Genomic DNA, 24,240 nt, shown 5'->3' with positions numbered 1-24,240 from the left:
ACCACCACCTAAAATGAATTTAACTGGACTGATCTATTATCAGGACTAAGAAATGTGTTCAATGAGATGGAAAAATCTACCAACTCAGCTTATGGACTGTGAAACATCTTCAAGTTTCAAAGGCAGGACTGTAGGGGAGCAGAATTTGCCATCTCCAGATGTGTCTCTTTGGCATGAAGATTATTTTTGGCTAATTATTTTTAAAAAACTGCAGACAGGGGAGAAGCTCTGAAAAGCAAGGTGAAGTTACCCTCTCTAAGAGACACTTACATTTGTAAGGGAAATCTCCACTTGTAAAGGTGTCTCCCTCACTGTACCAGGAAGAGGGGGATAACTTTCTCTCTAGAAACTCTTATCAGTGTGGAAGGCAAGGACTTAACTCTGCATAGTAACCTGACTCTTGTTTACTGTGCTTTTTCTGGTGATCTCCCATAACTGACTCTCCCCACCCCCAACATCCTCCTTTGTCTTTAGCTGAAGATGGTATTTAAGGTTGCGACCTCAGCCATTCTCGTGATTTACTCAGCTTTCCTGGGTTTCTACCATGTATACATGTTATAAAGCTTTGTTTGATTTTCTCCTGTTATTCTGACTCCTGTCAATTTATTTCTTAGCCCAGCCAGAAGGACCTAGAGGGTAGAAGTGGTCTGGGGGCCCAGTAATCCTGAGAAGGTGGTCTTTGGAGGAACACTGGGGGGTCTGTTAGCTGTATGATGGAGAAAATAATCATAATCATACTGGCTGCACTCATTGTGTGCCTACTGTATACCTGGTGTCTGCATAAACCACCTCATTTCATCTTCTGATGACCTTCCAGGAAGATGCTATTATTTCCCATTACCAAGGTCACATGGTGGCCACTAGAGGAGCCACAGTTTGACGTGGTTCCCTCCTCCTCCCTCCCCCACCTGCAGACTCACAGGGGCTGGGGCCCACCCCAGGGACAGGACCAGAACCAGCATGTGACTCCCCAACAGGAGGGAGTGACCAGGGTGAGACCCACTTGGAGGAAAGATGCAAGGTGGACTCTGATGGGGAACACCCCTACTCCTCCACTTCCCCAGGATGAGGCCATGGGAGGGCCCACTCCTAGCCAGATGGCCAGCGCCAACCCACACGAGAGGCTCTGGTGCTGCCTGGCTGGACATGGCCAGATGGGGAGAATTCCCAGGCAGTGCACGCCCCCTGCAGCCAGACAGGGGGGCCACAGGGTGGAGGCCAGGACTTTCCTGGGCTGACATCCAGGCACTGCTGGGTTTTCTCTTCCATCATCTCCAGTCCTCACTGTGGTTGTTATGGTTGCCCCATTTGAAGGATGACAGAAATGTTGAGTGTCTTGCCAGAGGTCGTAAAGCCAGCCAGTATTGGACCCTGGCTCCCCCCCCCAGGGTCTTTGTCTCAACCCCTAGAGTCCCCATCATCCCCACACTCCCTTGAACCCAGGACACAGTGCAGCAGGGAAGCTGTAGGAGGCAGTCAAAAAGTATTTAACGGGCTTTGGGGGGATCTCAGTACTCCTGCCAGGGGAGTGGGCAAGGGCAGAGTGCAGAGAGCCTCCACGCAGGGCTCAAGAGGTGAGGATCAGGTGCTGGGGCTCCTGGCATCTCCGAGTGCAAAGGGGGAGAGCCAGACCTCGGCCCAGGGAAGGCTGGGGGACTGGGCATGGAGGGACACGTCGGGAAATGGAGGTTCTGTGTGGGCACCCAGTCAGGCCCTACCACACTCTGCAGCCCAACAGCTTTGTCCATGTACCTGGGGAGCAACAAGCCACATGTAAGGGGTTGTGGCCCTCCTGGCCTGGTCCCCCTCAGCTTGGGGAGCACAAAGCCCAGGGCTCGTCCCTGCAGGGAGCTGGGGCCAGTCTCATCCAAGCTGCAGTACCCTCTACCCCCGTTTCCTGGGGCAAGAACCCACACAGGCAAGGTAGGGGAGGCTCCAGAGGCTCCCACAGGGCTCTGGGGAAAACTCCAAAGCAGTAGGAAGAGTGAGTGGAAGGACCTAGGATCTGTGCTAAGGGGCCAGGGGAGATGATTCAACTTCACCCCACCCTGCTAGCCCCAGGGCCACCACTTGGGCCTCTGGTTTGCCAACTCACTTGGTTGCCAGTGGTGCACAAAGTGTTGAATACCAGTTTTTGGCACAGCCAACGTCAAAAGGGTTGTATTCCTGTAGGTACTAGTCCTGGAGGGGGCGAGGGCGGGCAGAGGAGCTCAGATCCAGCAGGACAGGGCAGGCCACCCTCACTGCCCTCCCTGAGCTGGTCAGCTCAGCCCATGGCTGCAGCAAGACCCCAAGGGCAGAGAAGCCGGGAGGGTCAGCCAGGGTCTCCCCCAACCCGCTTCTGAGTAGCTCACCCTAGGCAACCCCTGACCCCGCACCCCCCTCTCCTGCCGTCTCAGGGATCCCCCCCAACACCTGGTACCCCCTTTTGCAGCATCCTCCCCCATCTGTCTCCTTCGGCCGCACACATCCTCCTGCTGCCTCCTTCCAAATACAATTTCAGATCTGCCTTTTCTGCTAAGCTGCTCCAAAGACAGTTCCACCCCCTGCTCCCCCCACTTCTCTCCTTTCCCACCTCTCATTTTTTTCTAAACTTGTCCCTTCACTGAATTTTACTATCTGGAAGGGCAGTGGTTTGGGGCCCAATCATATTCCCTAACCAAACTCACATGGCCCCGGACACCTGGGCTAAAGGTCCTGAGCACCTAGTGCAGTAAATGTCAAGCCCAAAGGTCAAGTCTTCCCCTGGACACTCTTGACCGGATCTCCTCCTCCCCGCCCTCCACCCACCAGCCTCGCCCCCTCCTCCTCTCCAGCACAGGCGGAGCCTCACCCTGACTTCAAGAGCCCTAACTACAAAATGGTGGTCACAACCGGAAGTGGCCCAGGAGCACCTCCGCCCACCACCAGCTCCTCTGTGTCCCATGCCGCTGTCACAAAGATTTTGATCTTCAACACTATTCTCCACCAAAAGGAATCAGGACTCCACGCAGGGCAGCTGACCCCTGGGGGAGGAAAAGTCAAGATGGCTCCAGAATGTCCCCTTGTTGCCAGAAAGCAACACTAACCATTGTGATATTTTGAGTTCTGCCTTCTTTAAGGTGTTTAAAGCATTTAAGGGCAACTAGTCTTCTATTCGCAATTTTAATTACATGGTTAAAAGAATTTGGTTAAATTTACAATCAAAATTTCAAATTTAGAGAAATAAATTTCGATATATGAGATGTACATGAGGTATAGGAAAATGCTGATTGTTCAATGCTTAAAGGAATGATCGCTGTTTAATGACGATTCGTAAGAACTGACTAATAAAGTAGAGCACCTTCCCTACCACAAGGACCCTCTCAGCCAGTAATGGGATCCAGCATCTCTGAGCTTCCCACACTGTCCTCTCTCACTGGCTCCAGACCCGGGTCTCCTGCACCAATAGGGAGTCTCAAACGCCCTCACCCTCCACAGGCCCAGAGCAAAGTGGGCATCTTGTTGCCCTGTCTCCTGCCCAGCTCCCTGTGGCCTCTGCTCTCTCACTTCCTCCCCAGGGTTTAGGGCATCAGGCTTCTCTCTCTCTCTCTCTTTCCTTCTCTCCCAAAGCATTATACATTCCTTTGTCTGTAGGTTCACTCATCTGCTCATAAATATTTGGGGCCTCAACAATGTTCTGGGCATTGTGCTGGGGACTGAGGACACACCACAAACAACAAAGCCAGCTGTACCTTTCAGGGTGGTGCAGGGCAGTAGGGAGAGGGGATCAGCGAGAAGAGCAGGCAGCCCAGGCTAAGACTACATGGTGCAGGCAGAGGAGGAGCAGCCAGGAAAGCAGAGGGAGCCGGGCCTGGAGAGGCTGGGGAAGGGCCACTGCAGGTGCATTCAGTTTCAAATGGGGCTCTGTGCAGCCCAGAAAGACCAGTCTGAGGCCTGCCCGCTGGCTTCGGTGCATGGAAAGCACAGCACCAGTGTGACAGTGAGGACAGAGGCTGAAGCGGGCTGGGGAAGGTGAAGAATGATGCTGGTGAGCACAGCCAACTCTTTCAGGAACTATGGCTGTGCCGAGGGGTGAGTACGACAGGTGGAGTGCAGGCCTGTGATGTTAATGGATGTTTGCTTTGCTTTTAAGATGAGAGATATGAACATGTATAAATGATGATAGGAAGGAATGGTAATAATAATAACAACAAAGTATAGGACACTTACTTGTATCAGCCACTGTTCTATGTGTCTTACACATATTAACCCATGCTGCCTCCTTTTACTGATGGGGAAACTGAGGCACTAGGTGGCTAAGTAACATACCGAAGATCTCCCTGCTGGCATGTTGTGGAACTGTGATTTAAATTTATGTGGTCTGGCTCCAGAGCCCTGCTATCAACCTCTAAGCAAGTGGCCCCAGCAGAAGCTGTGGTCAGGGGATGGAGGCGGGAAGGAAATGAAGTTGAGATGTGTGAAGAATGCCTGAAATGGGCTCTGCAGGGAACGGGAAAGAGCCCTGCCTGGTGAATCACAGAGTGCAGACCCCAGTTAGGCTTCTTAAGGCTGGAGATCTTGGATTGGGAGAGCCCATTCTGAGCAGTGGAGGGAGGGCAGGCCTATGGCCTGACCTGGGGCTAAAGAATCAAAGGATGTGGGAAGGGACAATGCTGCCAAAGAGAGGCTGAAATGATGGACTGAGGCTGGAGAGAGAAGCCATGTAGACCTCAGGGGGTGATGACTAAGGGCTGAGCAGAGGTGTCACAGGTGATCTGGGAACCAAATATGGGTGGAGCAGAGTGACTGAATGGTGACTGGAAGGATGGGAGGAGGTGGGCACAGAGAGCTTCTCTGTCCTTTCAGCTGCCTCAGTGTCTCCAGCCAGTCCCTCATCAATGTGGCCCACTACAGTCTTCCTCCAACAGCTTTTAGTCACGTCATTGACCTGGTGAAGGAATCCCACGGCAAGGATGTTCACTTTTACTGCTCCAACTCAACCCTGGTAGCAGAGATCCAAGCACGTGCAATAAGAAAAGAAAAGGGAATAAAACCATACGTGTGGGAAAGGAAGAAATGAAACTGTCCTTAGTCACAGATGACATGATTTTCTATGTAGAATCAACAAAAAAACTACTAGAACTAAGAAGTGAGTCTAGAAAAATTGCAAGATCCAAGACCACTATACAAAAGTTCATTGTATTTTCTTATAATAATAAGCAAATGTAAATAAAATTTTAAAAAAACATTTATAATAGCACCAAAAACCATGAAATACTTAGGAAAAAACCTAACACAATGTATGCAAGATCTATATGCTGAAAACTACAAAACACTAATGAAAGACATCAAAGAAGACCTAAATAAATGGAGAGAGATCCCATGTTCATGGATTCAAAATTCAATATTGTTAAAATGTCAATTTCCCAGATGGGTCTATAGGTTCAATGCAATCCAAATGAAAATCTCACCAAACTTTTTTGTAGCAACTGACAAGCTGATTCTAAAATTTATATGGAAAATCAAAGGAACTAGGATAGCCAAAAGGACTTTGAAAAAACAGAACAAAGCTGGAGCTCTCACATGGTATGATTTCACGACTTAATAGAAAGGTACTAGTGAAGACAGTGTGGTAAAGACAAAAGAATAGAGAGTTCAGAAATACACCCACATCTATACAGGCAAATGATTTTTGACAAATGTGCAAAGGCAACTCAATGGAAAAAGTATAGTCTTTTCAACAAATGGTGCTGGAACAACCCATATGCAAAAAAATAAACCTTGTCCCATACCTTGCAACATATACAAAATATAACCCAAAATGAATCATAGGCCTAAACAGAAAATCTAAAAGTATAAAACTTCTAGAAGAAAACACATGAGAAAGTTTTGGTGACCTTGGGTGAGGCAAAGATTTCTTAATTACAACACCAAAACACAATTCACAGAAGAAAAAACTGATAATGCACTTCATCAAAATTTACAACTTATGATCTTTGAAAGACAGCAAGAAAATGAGATAATAAGCCACAGACTGGGAAAAAATATTTGCAAAACACATATCTGAATCCAGAATATAGAAAGAACTCTTAAAATTCAATAATAAGAAAACAACCCCACTTTTTTTAATGGGCAAAAGATTGGAACAGACATTTAATCAAAGATATACAGATGGCAAATAAGAACATGAAAAGATGTTTAACATTGTTAGTCATTAGGAAGATGCAAATTAAAACCAAAATGAAATACCCCTACATTTATTAGACCAGCTAAAATGGAAAAACAAAAAACAAACCTGACAATGCCAAATGTTAGTGAGGATGCAGAGCAACTGGAATTCTCTTACATTGCTTGTGGGAAGGAAAAATTGTACAGCCATTTTGGAAGATAATTGGGCAGTTTCTTATAAAGTTAAACATTTGGTACCATATAAGCCAGCAATGCCACCCCTAAGCATTTACCCTAAAAGAAATGAAAGCTTATGTTCACATGCCTGTACACGAATGTGTATAGCCACTTTATTTATGATCACCAAAAACTGGAAACAACCCAAATATCCTTCAATTGGCAAATGGGTAAACAAGCTGTAGTACATCCATATGATGGAATATTACACAGCAATAAAAAGGAAGAAAATACTCATAGGTACAACAACATGATGAATCTCAAATGCATTATGCTAAGTGAAAGACACCAGACTCAAAAGGGTGTGATTCCATTTACATGAGACTCTGGAAAAGGAAAAACTACAGGGCTAGAAAACAGACCAGCAGTTGCCAGGAGCAGCAGGCAGGGGGAGAAACTGACTACAACAGGCCATGAGAGAACTCTGGGGGTGACAGAACTGTTCTAAATCTTGATTATGGTGGTGGTTACAGGACTGTATGTGTTTATCAAACTCATATAACTGGGCACTAAAAAAGGGTGAATTTTACTGCATGTAAAAAAAAAAAAAATCCTTCCATGGCTCCCAGGTTTCCACCTGACTTTCTGGACCTTTAAATCTGGCCAGTCCCAAGCAGTCCACTTGATTTCCCATCCACTTTCTGCTCCAATTAGAACTGTCTCCTCACCATCCTATTAACATTCCACAGACTTTCGGGCTTCCTTGCCTTTTTGCAAGCTGTGCCCCTCACCAGCAATGCCCTCCCCTCTGCCTTCTGCCCACCCAAAAGCCTCTACGCTGCGGTCCTCTGAACTCTCCATTCCCTCTGAGTCTGCGCTGCACAGCGCAGGGCAGGCCCCTCTCGCAGTGTTCACGGGCGTGGGACGGGAGTTATTCTGACCTCAGGTTCCTTATCAACAGGAGCGCAGGATGGAGCCTTACTCACCTCTAAGCCCAGCGCTCAAAATAATGCACGCGCGGCCTAGCACACAGTAGGCCTTCGACGCAGGGCACCCAGGAGGGAGAGGGACCACCGAACCCCGAGAGGAGGTGAGATCTGAGCTGAATCTGGGTCTGGAAGGCTAACAAGGCACCCTCGAGGGAGGTCAGGCCACGAGGACCAGGGCGCTGGAGAAAGAGCGGAAAGTGCGGAGGTCCGGAAGGCCCACAGCCCGGTGTCGTGGCGCCCCCGGGGCCCCGCGTACCTTGCTCTCATGGGAGCGCTCGACCGCGCTCACCGACCTGGCCTTGATCAGGAGCAGCACGAAGAGAGGCACCAAGAAGCCAGCAGCAGGTACGGCCACCACGATGCTGCCCACGATGCGCCCCCAACCACGATCCTGCGCACGATGCGTCCCCCAACCCTCCTCCCTGGCCCCGCCCCTCACCCCGACTTCGCCCCAAACGGCACCGCCCACGACCAGCGGGTCCATCCTCTCCCCGAGCTCCAGCCCCAGGTAAACCTCACCCCGCCCTGCCGTCCAGACCCCCGTGCCACCTTTAGCACCCCCATCCATGACCCTGCTAGATTCTCAACTCTCCGCACTGCCTCCTAGCCCCGCCCATCTCCCCGACCCTGCCACCCTCCCCTGGTCCAGACTGGTCCTCCCAAGCGGTTTCTTTCTAACCCCGCCCCCTCCCGCTCCGTCCCCGGGACCCCGTCCCTCGGGTTCCCCGCCCTCCGCACTGCTCCCCAAGAGGGCCCAGCAGCCCAGGGCATACGGGACGACCTTGTCCGTGGAGAAGGGCGGGTGAGTCGTGCGCACCAGGAGGGTCAGGCAGGTGACCAGCATGGCGGCCGGGTACAGGCATAGGGACAGGAGGAGCAGCATGAAGAAGCGGTAGTTGCCGTGACCGACGCAGTTGTTGACCCACTTGCAGTGGTGGCCAAAGTCCTGGGCTAGAGAGAGAGGGGGCAGCCCTCCAGGATCCGACCTCTGGCCCAGCCTCCACCGCTCCTAAATTTCAGGCCTTACCCCCGCCCCCTGGGCCACCTGCCCTTGGTCCTTGGCACTGGATCCCTTCCCTGGGAGAAACTAAGCCATAAAGCCCCTATCACTGGCATTTCTGTGGTTAGAGGGCTTTAGGGCTCTGTGGCTCAAGGTCGGCTGTCAAGAGGCCTCTAGAGACAAGGCTTGCCCAGCCTTCCGTGGGACACATCCTGGTGCCCCACGGAACCTTGGGCAGAACATAGAATCTCTCTGGGCCTCTGTTTTCCCATCCACTGAATGAGGGTAATAATAACACCCTTGGCCAACCAGCCTCCCAGGGTTGTAAGAAGCAGATAAAACAGCACATTTGTAAACCTTTGCAGGCTGTGCACAGAGGAGAGACAAGCTCTCAGAACCAAGGAGATCCTCTGACCAACACACCCAGAAGAGGACAGGCAAGGCTCCCCCGGCCAGGCCTGCAGCCAGCCATAGGGCCCTTGCGCATCTAGCGTCAGGGAGCCCTGGAGTAGGAGGGGGTGCCTTTTCTCCTCCTGGCCTGAACAGGCCCAGCATGGATGTGGACGCTCCTGTGCGTGTCAGCACCTGGGTAGGCAAGGGCCAGCCTCCCAGGACAGGTGCAGGCACAGAGGCAGTGACCCTCATGAGTGACCAAGAGTTACTGCCACCCTTGGCCTTTAGCAGTCCAGGAAGTGGTTTCAGGCTTGCCGCTGGCCCCTATGTAAGTGGGCCTCCTGGTCCTGGTCAGTGCAGGATGGGCGGGGAGGAGGGGTAGGGGGAGGTGGGCAAATGAGAGGGGCGCTCGCCTCAACACAAATGTTGCACCCGGGGCAGTGGTGGGTCCGGGCGGGCGGTGGAAACAGTGCTTTGGGCACCACTGCAGGCGGAAGGCCCTGTGGTTCACCCATACCACGTGCACCATCCTGGGGCCCTGTTCCTTGGAGCCTGGCATGGGAAAAGGATTGGGCAGCAGGAGGAGCCCTTCCATCACTCCGCTGCTGGTGAGGGTGAGGCGCAGCCCTGGAGCATCACTGGGCTCCATGAAGGGTGGGAGGAGGTGGGCAGGGGAATCCTAGTCCCCACTCAGCAAGCTGACTAAACCAGGAGAGGCTGGCAATCCAAGAGAAGGTAGACTTCCAGCCAGAGGAGTTCTGTGAGGACGCAGGCCTTTGGAATTGTGATTGATGTTGTAAGGAGTGCGTGCAGTGGGAGGGAAGAAGAGAGAACTGAGTGGTTGCCAAGAGCTGGCTTCTCTGCCTGGATTGCCCCGGCCCTCCCATCCAAGGCAATTGGAAAACCTCCAGAAGTCTGGTTTTGCAGATTCAGTGGCTTGGGAAATGAGGCACCAGAAGCAGGGCCCAAGCAAATGAGGATATGGGGTGAAGGGGTCTTGAGGCCTGAAGAGGGGAGAGCGGAGGAGCACTTTGGGAATCATCCCTACAGGCAGGAGTCTTTAGGGTGCACCTCCTTCTCCCAGGGGGCCAAGAACTCACCTTGGTGCACGATGCCAGGATCTGAGAAGTTGAGGGAAACGAGACTGCAGAAGGTGAGGATGAAGAGGGGGCCTGTGACAATGGGAAAGGCCCACTCCCCGTTCTAGGCCACCCATCTGCAGCTGAGACCAGAGCAGGACTCAGCCCTGACCTGGGGGGTCCCACAGCTCCCCACAGGACTCAGTCCACCTGGTCAGGACTCACAGACCTTAAAGCCTGCTGTAAATACCCAGGCTAGTGCAGATCCAGAGAGGTTCCATCAAATGTCACCCAATATTACCAGCCACCAACAGCTCCCAAAGGCACCAAGCACTGTATGCCTCTGAGCCTTGCACATTTGGTTCCCTCTGCCTAGAATATCCTCCCTTCCCTGGCCCTTCTTCTGCACTGCCCCTGTCCGGACCCTCACTATCTGTTTTCCTTTCTGTCTCTCTTGTAAGAAAACTGCCGGCTTGTGTGGGAGACTCACCGGAATGCGGGGAGGCCGCTGACAAGGTCCAGCAGCACTTCACTGAAGGCAGCAAACAGGCTCACAAGGAGCCGGGGAAGCAGGTCCAGAGGCAGGGTCTGGCACTCCTTCATGAGGGGCATGCCATCCTTCCAGAGTGGCGTGGCTGGACCTCCCGTGCCCGCAGGCTCCGTCCCCACACTGACTCCACAGCGACTGCTGAAGCCATAGTGAGCTCAGAAGCCACAGCCCAGGGAAAAGGCAAGAAGTCCCAGTGTGGCATCACAGAGGCTGAGGAGGGTGTGGGCTAGGGGCTCTGCAGCCTGTGACTGTCACTTTCAACAGCAACCCCCGCCACCTCCACTTATGCTGGGGACTGAGAGGTCCTGCCCCTGTGAGGTTGGCTTTGAGACTACATGAGATTAGAGAAATGCATGGGGAGAAGGAAGTGACTCCAATCACCCTTTCAGGCCTAGTGTTAATCTAAGCAAACAGTGCTCACTGCTCACTGTCTCCAGTTTTTCCTTTTTGCTATTGATAGTGAACCTGAAGTGGGTTCGCTCACCTGTCACACAGCAAGCTGATCTCTGACACCAGGTGTAGTGGAAGAAAGTAGGAATTATATTGCAAAGCGCTGAGCAAGGAGAACGGACAGCTAACACTGTAATCCCGAACTCCCTGAAAAGCTACAAGCAAGAGTTTTTATTGGGGATTTTTGGGGAGGGGGAGCATGTGGCCTTGGGGGCTGAAGTTCTAAGAGTCCTCCGCACAGGTGTGACTGTCTCTTCTGAGTGTTGCACGCAGTGGATTTTCAGTCTTTACATTTAAAGTTTACAATCTGTCATTTTAGCTTCTCAAAGTTCCTGCAAGATGCTTAGTCAGGCAGGGGGCTGTTGGCAAGTTTCTGTCTTATCAGCGGTCCTCCTGCTGTTCTGAGAGGCAAGCTCAGAAACTGGCTATTTTGTTTCCCGCAAAATTTTGTTAACATTGTGGGTACAAGGCACAGTTTCACCCTAATCCAGGGAAATTTTAACTCCTTCATCCTCAGTTTCACTGTTACAAAATTCCAATTTGCAGGAGGGGGCAGTGAAGTAATTTCCCAGCTTCCCTTGTTTCCAAGCTTTTCATGACACAATTCTGGTCAATGAGATATAAGTGGATGTCCTTTGAGGGTTTCTAGAAAAGCTTTTGCCTTCCTGATAAAAGAGGAAAAGGATACAGTTGGCACAGCTCTGTTCCTTCTTCCTGTCCTGAACCTAGATGTGCTGGCTGAGGGCGCCCCCTTGGACCCATTAGCCAACACCTCAACAAGCTACACAGACAACATGTGATGGCCTTGTGTCACTGCCTGGCCTTGAACTGCCTCCCTCTGAGCTGCTTAGCATATGAGAAAATATCTGGCTTCTCTCTTACATGCAGCTCACAGTTGTCATTCATTTTAGCCGCTGAGCATCTGATCCCCTCTGTGTTTGGAAGGTTCCCCCAACTGTTACTCAGGCACCACCAATGAAGCTCAGAGCTGCTACCACCATCCCACTGGGGAGTCTTGGCTGAGAGGCAGCCACTGCACACATTTTCAGAGCTCTTGCCTGTTGAAGTGTAGTGGCCACTTTGAAGGTCACTTTAATTTCAACAGTGGTTGTATCATTCTTGAACATGGATAAAATATGTAATTTCAAGTTTCCTACTTTGCTTTAAAAACTTAGGCTGATATTGAATGGGCGTAATTGAACTGGAACATTCTGAGGAAATTAATTTGATTAAAGACAGAGCAAAAGTCCCTTGTCAATACACAATTATTGTTACTTTTCTTATCTTGTCTGTAGAAACATATTTTTTCTTCATGACATTCAAATTAAGAGGTTGAAATCAATGTAGTAAGAATACTGTCTTATACTTCATAAAATTGTATTTTAAAAACTAAAGTTTAAAGATTTAGAATTTTCATTTGTCATAATTTAATATAACTGTATATATGTATACACATTTAAAATACCTACATAGTGAACTATATTAAAATTAAAATTTTAAAGGTATATGTATAATAGAAAGGAAGAATTCATAGCTTGGAAGAGAAATGATCTTTGAATAACTGTCTGTTTTCAACATGATACAGTAAAAAGTCCTTATTTGCTTTCTGCCTATTCTACCCAATGGTAGAGAGTTGTTATCTCAGCTAAAACCTAAATGAGTAATTTTAAAGGGGTCTGTTCACTTACATGCTTTTTTTTCACTGCTTTTGGACATTTTATGACCATAGACAATTATAAGCAAATTAATAAAATGATAAGGAGATTCCTCACTTCTAAAAAAACCCTGAAAATGCTAAATGTTTATGTTACCTTCTGCTGTGACATGTAAAGGATTGTTAGTCTGATTAATAACATGGCCATCACTATGACCATTTCTTATCCTCAGGCATCTGTACTCATATAGAGCAACAGCTCTTTGATGTTGCTATTTTCTGATATGAGCTCCAAATTCAGAAGAATAAAAATGACCTTGTGTCTTTTTGGCTGCTAGGTACACCAAAGCCTGGCTCCCACATCTCAGAACCCATGACATGGCACTCTCAAGCATCAAGGAATGTGAAAAACATAGAGATACAATTAACATGCTCCATATTTTCTTCGTGTTCTCAATGATATTGTAAGAGCTGCCCTATTTATTGGGCCCACGTGATGGGGTAAACAGATAAATAAAAAAGAGGATTTGATCTTGGTTTTATATAGGTAAAGTGTTATCAATATGAATAAGTTTCAGTAATTTGGATACTCTTACAGAATGGGGAAAAGCACACTCAAATTCAAGTACAAGCCCCAACACAGAGACTGTCAACAAATTGGCTTCTACAAATGATACTGGCTCAGCACAAAGTTGACATAAGGGAAGCCATATTGTAGAAAAGAAACCACCTTGTAACTCTGGTTAACTAACCCAGGTGGATATGCACCCTCCAGCAGATATACATGCTCTGTAGATTTTATGGCCCCTCCTAGCTGGAATAAGTTGATAACTTTGTTCTTTTGAGTTCCTTAGGAATGTGATGACCCCTGGCAGAGAGTCTATGCTGATAGCCATCCTCAATGACAACTGAAAGATCTAGCTATAGGGCGTTCCTCCAGTCTCTGAGGCATATCCAATAACACAAAAGATTATCAGGAACTAAGACCAGATGTCTGTTCCACCTGGAGACCAGATGTCTGTCCTACCCAGAGGCCAGCCCCCTATATAACTGGCCTGTAGTCTTTGTTCTGTAAGATGGTTCTTTCAGGCATTAGGCAGGCATCTTCCAACTTACTAGCAAGCTCTAATAAAACCCTTTCTCTCCTATCACCTTGCCTCTCGATTATTGGCATATCTTGCAGCAGGCAGACAATCCTCCTTGGGAGGTAACAAATTTGACGACTCTGGTGGGACATTAAGTCCTGCTCATGGCCAGTCAACCTTGGATGGGCAAACTGTTGCGTAAGTCTCTCATAGCTGCTTGAGGCTATATTTGTCTCAGGGATCTGCCCTTCCTGCTTTCCTGTACCAATGCTGGCTGCCTCCTAATGCTGACTGTGGTAGGAAGAGATACGGCTATGTCTAGTGAGTCATGGACTCAATCAGGAATAGGGTAATTCACCTCTGGGATGCCCGTGAACTCCCTTCCCCTCCATCTGGAGTCCTTTCATTTATGACAGGGCCATCTGGGGTCCGATAGGACCATCTGGTCGCGCACTCAGAGTGGGAACAGTTGTAGGACTTTTTACCCTAAATCTACAAACTAGTTCACTGGTGTCTGGTTTTCCTGTGTCTGTGTCTGTGTCAGTAAAAGGCTTAAAATTAGCTTTTTGAGGACTGAGTTTCTTGGTGATTCTAACAAATTCTCTTCAGAAATTACCTTGTTTGTTGCAGCCACCTTGGGAAAAGCCCCCTAAAATGGGGATAGCTGTAAACAGCTAGCAAGGTAACCCGGGATAATTTAAAATTACAGTGGCTACTTGGGGCTCCTTTTGAGCTTTTGAACCAAGAAACAAAGCTTACCAAGCTTGTTTTCTGTCCTAAGGGCTTAGCTTGATAATCATCAGGTTGGCGGGGGGGGGGGGCGCGGGGGTCCCAAAACTACAGTGGGACAAAAAAAAATGTGGTTGTACTCCATTTTGTGGTCAGAGATGGTGGGACAGAAATGCAGGTGCCACTCCCATTTGTGGCTAAGAGTCCTATCAAACTGCCGTCAGCCTCAGGGAAATTACATTGGCCAGTAGAAGAAAGCCTTGGCTTGGTCTTCATCATGAGGGTCTTGGTTTCAGGGGCACCCAAGAATTTTCTCAGTTTGGTTCTAGCTGCAGCATAAATATCCTTTTGATGGACCGTGTCTAAACTCTGAAACAATGGGAAACACTAATTTGATCCTCACCTGTAGCCCCTTAGGCTACGTTCTCCCAAATTGGGCAACTTTTAGCTATGAGTTCATAGTACAAGTTAGTGCATACTCATTGGTTTATTGATCTTCTTCTCTCAGAGATAGTAACCATTCTTCCTTGTCTCTGTCTTTGCGTCATTTGTCATAAAAAGGGAAAAACCACATGGCAAGACACAGGCATCTCTATAAGACTGTTGTCTGGGTGTATGCACATAAGGTGGAAGCTGTTGCTAAGGGACACCTTGGAAGCCAAAAAAGGCCGCAATATTGGTGGGCGTTGGTCAAGCAGTCAAGAGCCATTAAGGCACTTTCCACCACAAGAAGATTCCTGTGATAGGATGGTCACAGAATGGGGTAGATGACAACACGTCCCCCACCAACCTCAAGAAAATATCCCTGCAAAGATGAGGTACTCAGTAAAGCACACACAATACCTAACCCCATGGCACCTTCCACCTAAGTATTAATCTGGCTCCAAGAGATCCAAGGCTTAGCTAAAGCTGTTAATGTGCATATAAGATGAGGTGTTTTTCTTTTTTCTTCTGGTATGTCATTGAGAGCTTGGCTTTGTGACCTCTTTGGTCTCTGCCATCTGGAGGATGCACATACCCGCACGCATCTTGGCAGCCAGTCAAGCAGACAGGGTTTCCAAGAAGCACTCTCTGTCTGGCTGTGTCAGCTCTCAGGGGAATTTGTCATAAGAGGTCTCAGTTGCTTTCATAAGGGGCCTTTGTCATCTCAACCTCCGTTGCTTGATAGTGCACTATTGCCTGTGCAGTGGAAGCCTTTGCCTTCTTGGAAGACTATATTTGGGAGTGAACGTTCTGGATCTTGTGAGGGGTTTCTTTTACACTCTGTTTTGGTGATGCCTCTCACATCCATGGTTAAGCCATAAAGGCTTATTGGTTTGAGTCACTATTAATGGATGTTATGTCTCGCTGGAAATGCTTCCCTTATCCAATACTATAGTACTGAGACCTATTGATAAAGTCATAATGGAAGTTATGATTAGAGGTATAAAGGTTGATGGAATACAGATGAAATTTTCTCGGAAAATTGATACATTTACGGGCTTTATGTGAAGTGATTGCATCTCTTTTTCCCTGATTGTATTATAGATTGTATTGTGGGGATAGACATTATGCCTCACTGGGGAAATTTTCCTTGCCAGATTATAAGACAACATATAAATCTACCCTTCAGACAATGTTAATTAAACATATTAAAGAGAAGTCGATAGGGTTGCCTGAGCCCCCATACGGTATGAGATAAAAACTAGAGGCTGGAGCTGGCCCAGTGGTGTAGTGGTTAGGTTAGCCTGCTGTGCTTAGGCGGCCTGGAGTTTGCAGGTTTGAATCCTGGGCACGGGCCTATACACCACTCATCAAGCCATGCTGTGATGGTGTCCCATATACAAAATAGAGGAAGACAGGCACGGATGATAGCTCAGGGCTAATCATCCTCAGCAAAAAGAAGAAGATTGACAAGGGATGTTAGCTCATGGCTGATCTTCCTTACCAAAAAAAAAAAAAAAAAGAAAGAAAGAAAAGGAAAGGAACTAGAGGCTAATATCAGGTGCTAATAAAGATAATAAAAGCTTCCCTCTCCCCCAAGGTAAATTGGTCTAGGGTTAAATTGTACACTTAGAAAGAGAAACTTTGTTAAATACTTTGTACAGACCTTTAAAGCTGTCATACATTGTCCTGAAGTTTTAGAACATAAAAATCTTTTGATACACCTCTTAAGTTAAAACTTTCCCTGATATAAAGAAGCAATTGGAAAAACATAGCTGAAAGAGTGGGTCAATCTCTTTTGTCGTTCAGACTGTAATCCAGTTCTTTGGGGAACTGGAAGCAACTGTCTTTGTCTGGCAAATCTCTGCAAGGCTGGAGGTGTGGCTCTAGAAAGCAGTTCAAAGTCCACTTGTCCTTTTGCCAATCCCAAAGCCTCCCCTGTTCCTCTCAAAATGCTCTTAGATATTGATTGAGACAAAAGATTGAGACATTAGAAACTGGTGAGGCAAATATGCCCCAGAAACTCCATCTTGAAGAAAACTTGACTGCTTTCTCTATGCCTTTATGATGTAGATTTTCTGTTTCCATCTTCTCTAGGACCCAAGAGCCATTCTTTGAAATGCAAATGTTTCTCATAAACTAGTGAGTTTTGTATTGCACCTGATTCATAACGAAAATTTAATGAAAGCTATAAGGTCTCACTGTCTACCTGTGTGGTCATGTATGTCTATATGTATATGCTATAAATGTGAGATATTTTTCTACCTCTGGGTGGTATGGCCAAAAATTAAGAGCTTTTTAAAATTGGCTTAAAGTAAGCACTTATATAAATTATTTCTAAATGTAATAGAAACTAACCCAAATGTCTTTCAAGTCAACATGATATGAAATAATCTTTAGTAAACAAAAGCTAATAAGTTTGATTAAAATAAAACATGACCTCAGAGTTATCAGCATTGGATATGATGCAGACATGCAGCCTGGGTTTACTAGTCAAATAAGCTCATTATTATCTCTGTTGCAAATTTGTCAGCAAAAATAGCTTAGAATGATAGCTATTTTGTCTAATGTCTCATGAAGTTTTGTGGGTAATTTAAAGATAATTGTTGGGAGCAAATAGTTTAGATATAAGTGACATAAGAGTTTATAGATAACCTTTTAGCAGTAATTATAGTTTCTGACATGTATATTTAAAATAACTTCCAAAATTTCTGTGGTAACTTGAAACTTTGAAGTTTTGCTAGGTTAATTTAAATGACAAAAGTTCATTGGGTATTTAGATCATTTTCAAATAAGATAAAATATTAGACATTAATTACTAAATATAAGTTTATCTACTTTTGGCTTCTTATCACAGAAAAACTAACAGGTGTTTTGGGTCTACAGGTAAACATGTCTTGTGTTTTATTAAAAGATTGTACTATAAAGTAACATGTTTCTAGAAATTACAAAAAGTGTTTCTAAACTTGCCAAGCCACGGTTTATAATTGCTTATTTAATTTTTACTTAAAAATTAAGATTTTTAAGGGTTAAAAATTCTAATGTGTGATTAAAGCTACTAAAAATTAATAAGGGAAACATCTTTGTATTCAAGGAAAGTAAGATATATGTTTTCATTAAAGAAGGTATAAAGAATGAAAACATTTTTGTTTGGTTGGTTAAGAAAGATAAATTTGTCCTAAAGTACTAGGAGGAGGAAAAAAAAAGACATAGGACAAAATCTGAAGGTAAAAAAAGAAAATTATAATAGGTTTGTGGAGAAAGAACCCTGAGGAACGAGTTGTGCATGGTGAAGTTGGCTAATATTAAAATAAATTCAATTAAGTGAATAAGTTTAATATCAAAAGTAAACTGGTACAAAATTAAAATTTGGTTCTCTCTCTCTTAAAAGGATAATTTTCTTAAACTTTTAGTCTGCTCTTGATAAGGAGATTATGAAAGGGTGTTTCTTTGAGTAGTCTACCAGAAAGGTAGGGATTTTATGTTTCCTATATTGTTTTGTATCAGGTCTTTAATCACAGGTGCTAAGGTTTTTCTTACAGCTATTTAATTCTCTGCATTCACTTGAAAATCTTTAATTGTTACCATGGTTAAATGGATAACCAAACATTGTTTCATAGGAATCTATGATATTATGTGGGTAAATGTTATTAATGTAAGTGTTTTAAACATTATATAACATTCCTAAAATTCTGATCTGTCTTGGTTGTCAGTCATAATTCTAGTTATTTTAAAGTGTTGTATATTACAAAATTAACCAAATTTCTTTTACAATTGCCATTTTTAAGTCTTTTGTCATTTACAGACAGTTATTGTTTTACTTTGGTGCTTTTGCAAATGTTTTCATCTTTAGAGAGATTCATGGAAAGGACTCTGATACTTACTCTAGAATGCAGGTTTCTAATAAACTTTCAGATAATAAAACAGAACTGGGTAAGAAATTGCAGAACTCTAACAGAGAAACCAATGACTTCATGTAACTGCTAGCAAAAGATCAATATCAAGAGTTGATTATATGATTATATGGGACTGAATAACCTGATGAGGATGATTATAATTTTTATGACTTTTTGTTTGAAATATTGCTGATTTTTAAAAATGTTCTATTTTTTTCAGGTTTAAGGAAACATTTTTCTCTTTTCCCTCAAGCTAACTATGACTCATAGCAATTTGGTAAATTTTACGTTTGTAAATAGAATTGAAACATTTATCTTTTTCTCCCTATCTGATCCCTCCAGATTTGGAAAGTCTTAGTGAGTGAATGTTCTTATTATGGCAATATAGCTATTTACATAAGTTCGATAAGAATCTGTTCTTATATCAGGACACAATTAGAAACATTGGTTATATTACCAAAGCTTTGATTGGAATGTCATATTTGAGAAAGGTACATAGACTCAGATATGACAAGACAGCTTTTGAGAAACAAAGATTGGACTTTATGAAATAAAGCCACTTGGAAATATTGGCCTGGTACCTTATTTACGGGGTTCCCAGAAACCTTACCAGGTAAGTAAAGCATGTCACTTCTCTGGCAGATGCCTGGAACATCGAAATATTTTGGGGAATCGTAAAAGGAGAGAAATTCACCCAACTCTGTAGGTATTGCAGGCAAAGTCTGATGACACAGTCCTTGGCTTGGCTTTCCTGGCCATGAGAGGTCTTTAAAGTTTAATCTGAGATAGCGTATAAAAAGTTCCAGCAAAGTAGATTTAAAAGAACCCATATGATCAATTGCTATTCTTCTTGTACTTATGTAAATAATTGGGCCAAATTTATTGAAACTAGACTTATTTTACAAACCAATTAGTCTTAATTTGGCTGTCTTTGGTAAAAATGAGGGTGATTTTAGAGAGAAAAATTATGTTTCAGTAAAAAATCATAACACATATTTGTGAATATTAGATTCTAGTTCTGTTAATTGTCTTCGAGGTTTTTATTTTCTACCTGTAGACTGGACTTGATCCTGACTTCTTCTAGTCTCCTGAAATATTTGTCTACCAATCTCCAAACTAACATTTTCAATTTTTTCCATCATTTTTATTTGAAATCATTGAGAACTGAACCCACCCTTGTTTCTGAAGCCCTGCAAACTGAAGCTGGATAACTTGATATAAACTTAAGAGAGATCATCATGATAGCATGCCTGTTGCTATGTAAGCCACTCAAAAGGATACCTGAATACTCTGTGATATCATCAGAGACATTTTAAGCTGTAAAAGTTGCTTCAACTCTGACATCTAGAAATCTCATTGACTGGCTGCCCCCTGGGCTCAGAAACTGGTTTATAATTTGCTCCAACCATTAAAATTGTTTTACTGGGGCCGGCCCGGTGGCGCAAGCAGTTAAGTGCGCACGCTTCGCTGCGGTGGCCCCGGGGTTCGCCGGTTCGGATCCTGGGCGCGCACCAACGCACCGCTTGTCAAGCCATGCTGTGGCGGCGTCCCATATAAAGTAGAGGAAGATGGGCACGGATGTTAGCCCAGGGCCAGTCTTCCTCAGCAAAAAAGAGGAGGATTGGTATTGGATGTTAGCTCAGGGCTGGTCCTCCTCACAAAAAAAAAAAAAAAAAAAAAATTGTTTTATTTTTTTCCCATAGTAATACTTCTTATTAAATACCTAATTGCTTGCTTCCACAATGTAGGCCTAACTTTGGGAACTCACCTGCATCACTGCCTTCTAAAATGAACTTAACTGGACTGATCTATTATCAGGACTAACAAATGTGTTCAATGAGATGGAACCATCTACTGATTCTGCTTCTGGACTATGAAACTTCTTAAAGTTTCAAAGGTAGGATTGTGGGGTCAGAATTGGCCACCCCAAAATGTGTCTCTTTGGCTTGATTATGAAGAACAGAACACTTTGAAAGAAACTTTGACATCCCCCTCCAATGCCTAAAAGAATTTAAAATAGAAAGTCCCGTTCCAGGAAGGAGTTACTATCATAAGATAACTGTAATGTAACGTAAAATGTGCCTCTCAGGTCACACTGTCTATAGTTGTCTCATTTGCATTTCCATTTTCATGTAAATTGCCTTCCTCCCCCTTGAAGTCCCAAACCACTACCCCCAATGCCCGCCTTTGTCTTTAGCTAAAAACAGTATTTAAGGTGGCAACCTCAGCCATTTTGGCGAGTTGTTCAGTTTTCCTGGGTTTCTCCCATGCATACATGTCGTAAAGCTTTGTTTGATTTTCTCCTGTTATTCTGTCTAATGTCAATTCAATTTGTAGCCCAGTCAGAAGGACCTATAGTGGGTAGAGGAATTGTCTTCCTCCCCTACAGAATAATAAAAGCAATGTATTTTATCGGGCCTGAGAAGCAGGGCCCCTAAGCAAAAGAGCTAAACAAAATCCAGGAATTTCAACAAAAACCAGATGAAGACCCTTCTGAATTCCTGGAGAGAATTTACCAAGCTTATAGGCAGTATACAGGTGCAAATCCAGAAGCCCCTGAAAATCTTAGAATGGTTAACATGGCTTTTATAGGACAAAGTGCTCCGGATACCAAGAGAAAGTTGCAAAACTAGATGGAGCATTATAGATGTCCCTCCCAGCTTGTAGATATTTCCTTCAAAGTGTACAACAGGGAACGTTGGATGAAACAAGAAGATACCAAGAGAAATGCCGCTTTCCTGGCTGACACCTTGGATGGCTGCAATTCAAACCATCTGAAAGGAAGACCAGGCCAATTGAAGGGAGGTAAGCATCCCCTGGGGAAAAATCAGTGTGCTTATTATAAGAGGAAGGACATTGGAAAAGGGAATGCCCTGAGAAAGAAAAAGAAAGTGCTAATGGTAAGGGAAAAGAAGCTGCCCAGATGGTTGAGAGGAGGGACTATTCCGATGAGGACTGAAGAGGCCCTGGGGCTCCTCTGGGCTTAAAACACCCCATCCAGATTTCCTCAAGGGAGCCCCGGGTACAACTGAGAGTGGGGAATGAGCTAATTGACTTTTTGTTTGACACTGGTGCCACCTTCTCAGTCCTGAATACTAAATTAACAAAGAAAACATCAAGATCAACCCCAGTCAGTGGAGTCTCTGGTGAAATCCAAGATTGTTCATTTCTATAACCTCTCGAGTGTCAGATGGGGGATTTGACCCGAAACACAGTTTTCTGTATGTGGGAATGCCCCATCCCACTTCTGGGTCGAGATCTCTTTTTGGATTGAATGCACAAATAACTTTTGCTCTAGGACGTCTTGATATATACGAGTCCCTCCAGAGCAGTCCCTAAGTTTGCAGATGGCCTTGCTGGGATAAGCTCAGATATGTGAACAAAAGTTTACATACCTGGGGTTTGCCATATCCAAGGAACAAAGAGAACTATCATTTGATGGAAAAAAGGCAATAGTCTGCTTAAGTCCTTCCAGAACTCACCAACAACTGCTAGGGATTTTAGGGAGGGCAGGTTTTTGCCGGATCTGGATTCCTGATTATAGGCTCATAGTTAAGTCCCTCTATGAGGCTCTGAAGGGTCTGGACTCTGAAACTCTGGACTGGACTAAAGAATGCCAGCTAGCATTTGATGCTATTAATGCCAAGTTGCCTTCAGCTCTGGCCTTAGGATTGCCAAACCTGGACAAGCCCTTCAGTCTCTATGTGCCTGAGAGGCAGGGCGTAAGTCTGAGAATACTGACTCAAAAGTTGGGAACAACCTCTAGGCCTGTGGCCTATTTCTCTAAACAATTGGATCAAATGGTGAAGGGACGGCCCCCTTGCCTCCAGGTAATAGCAGCCACATGTGACATTCTTCAAGAAGCTGAAACATTTACCCTGGGCCAGCCTACCACGGTATAGGTACCCCACCAAGTCCCCACATTACTGGGACAGAAAGGGGGATGTTGGCTCACCTCAGGAAGGATGGGCAAATACCAAGCCATCATTTTGGACAATCCCAGTGTCAGGCTACAAGTCACCTCAACTCTAAACCTGACCACTTTTCTCCCCAGTGAAACCTCACAAGCTTTAGAGCGTGACTGCTTACAGGTTATGAAAACAGTTTATTTCAGATGGCCAGATCTAAATTGCCAGCCGTTAGAAGAACTCAAACTGGCACTTTTCACACAGTAATAACTTCATGGACCAAAGTAAGAGGTGCGTTGGGTATGCAGTTGTAACTTTACAGAAAACCCTAGAAGCCAAGGCATTATCCCCAGGGACATCAGCCCAGAGGGCTGAGATTGTTGCTCTCAGCAGAGCCTTACTGTGTCACAAGGGAAAAAGGTGAATGTCTATAAAGATTCCTGACATGCATTTTTAGTGGTCCATGCCCACGGAGCTATCTGGAAGGAAAGAGGGCTTCTAGCTGCTGACAAGAAGTAAATTAAACATCCTCCAGAGATAGTGCAATTATTAGAGGCAATCTGTGAGCCCTCTAAGAAGGCTGTAATGCATTGCCCCGGCCACCTAACGAGTGAAACCTCCACAGCAAAGGGAAATTGATTGGCTGATCAAGCAGCAAAAAGGGCAGCAAAGACAGTAGCCCCAGCTATGAGGGGCTCTTTGCTCCCCCAGGTGGATTTATTTGGATACCACCCAGTGTATTCAGAAAAGGACCTGAATCAGGCAAAAGAATGGGGTTTCACCTCTGAATATTCCATGGACTGGAAAAGTAATGCCCAGGGAATAGTTTTAATTCCTGAGGCTCTTCTGTACCCAATTTTAAAACGTGTACGTGAGAGCTCCCATTGTGCAAGAGATGCTACTCTACAATGGGTCCAAAAGTACATCATGGGACCTAATTTGCAGCAAACTGTACAAGTGACTAAAAATTGCATGACTTGTGCAAAAAACAGCCCTAAGACAGCTCCAGGACCCCCTCACATTGGAATCCAACATAAAAGGGACTGGCCTACTAAAGATGAGCAAATAGATTTTACGCAAATGCTGCAAATAGCTGGAAACTTCCGGTACTTGCTGGTGTTTGTGGACACCTTCTCTGAGTGGGTAGAGGCTTTCCTCATCTGGACTGAAAGAGCATCAGAGGCCGTATGGATTTTATGAAATGAGATTATTCCTGGATTTGGCTTGCCTAACACTCTACAAAGCAACAAAGGACCTGCTTTTATTTCTCAAATCACACAACAGGTATGTAAGGTGCTGGACATCAAATGGAAGCTACATTTGACATACAGACCCCAATCAACCAGGAAAATGGAGAAGATGAACTGTACCTTAAAAAAGAGCATTGCAAAAATATGTCAGGAAACGCAATTAACCTAGGATAAAGTTTTACCCATCGCCCTGTTACAGATTAGGGTGGCTCCCTGAAGTAGGCTTAAATTAAGCCCCTTTGAAATTCTGTATGGCAGGCCATTTCAGGCTTCTTCTTTCACAGAAGAGTCTCTTGAGACCCTAAAAGACATTACAGTTATGACTTATGTTAAAACCTTAAGTTCTATACTAACCTCAAGTCGATGCGCCTCCTTGACATACTACTGGCTACTCACTCTTCTCTGAAGCTGAAAGGAGTTAAGCCATGGATTCACCATTTCCAAGTCAAAGCAACACCTCCTCTGCCAGAGGAACCAGATCCACTCACAAAAAATGGGAATCTGAACATGTGGGAGGGCTTAAATACT

At 45.3% G+C, this 24,240-nt stretch overlaps 1 pseudogene; it reads right to left on the bottom strand.

Moving 5' to 3' along the window:
• Nucleotides 1-1,417: 1,417 nt before the first annotated feature.
• Nucleotides 1,418-10,379, bottom strand: LOC131400104 (palmitoyltransferase ZDHHC19-like; annotated as a pseudogene).
• Between the last annotated feature and the right edge of the window lie 13,861 nt (nt 10,380-24,240).

The sequence above is a fragment of the Diceros bicornis genome, chromosome 41 (genome assembly GCF_020826845.1).
Source record: "Diceros bicornis minor isolate mBicDic1 chromosome 41, mDicBic1.mat.cur, whole genome shotgun sequence".
NCBI lineage: Eukaryota > Metazoa > Chordata > Mammalia > Perissodactyla > Rhinocerotidae > Diceros > Diceros bicornis.
Note: the sequence above shows the minus strand (reverse complement) of the source record. Positions and strands in the feature narration are given on the sequence as shown.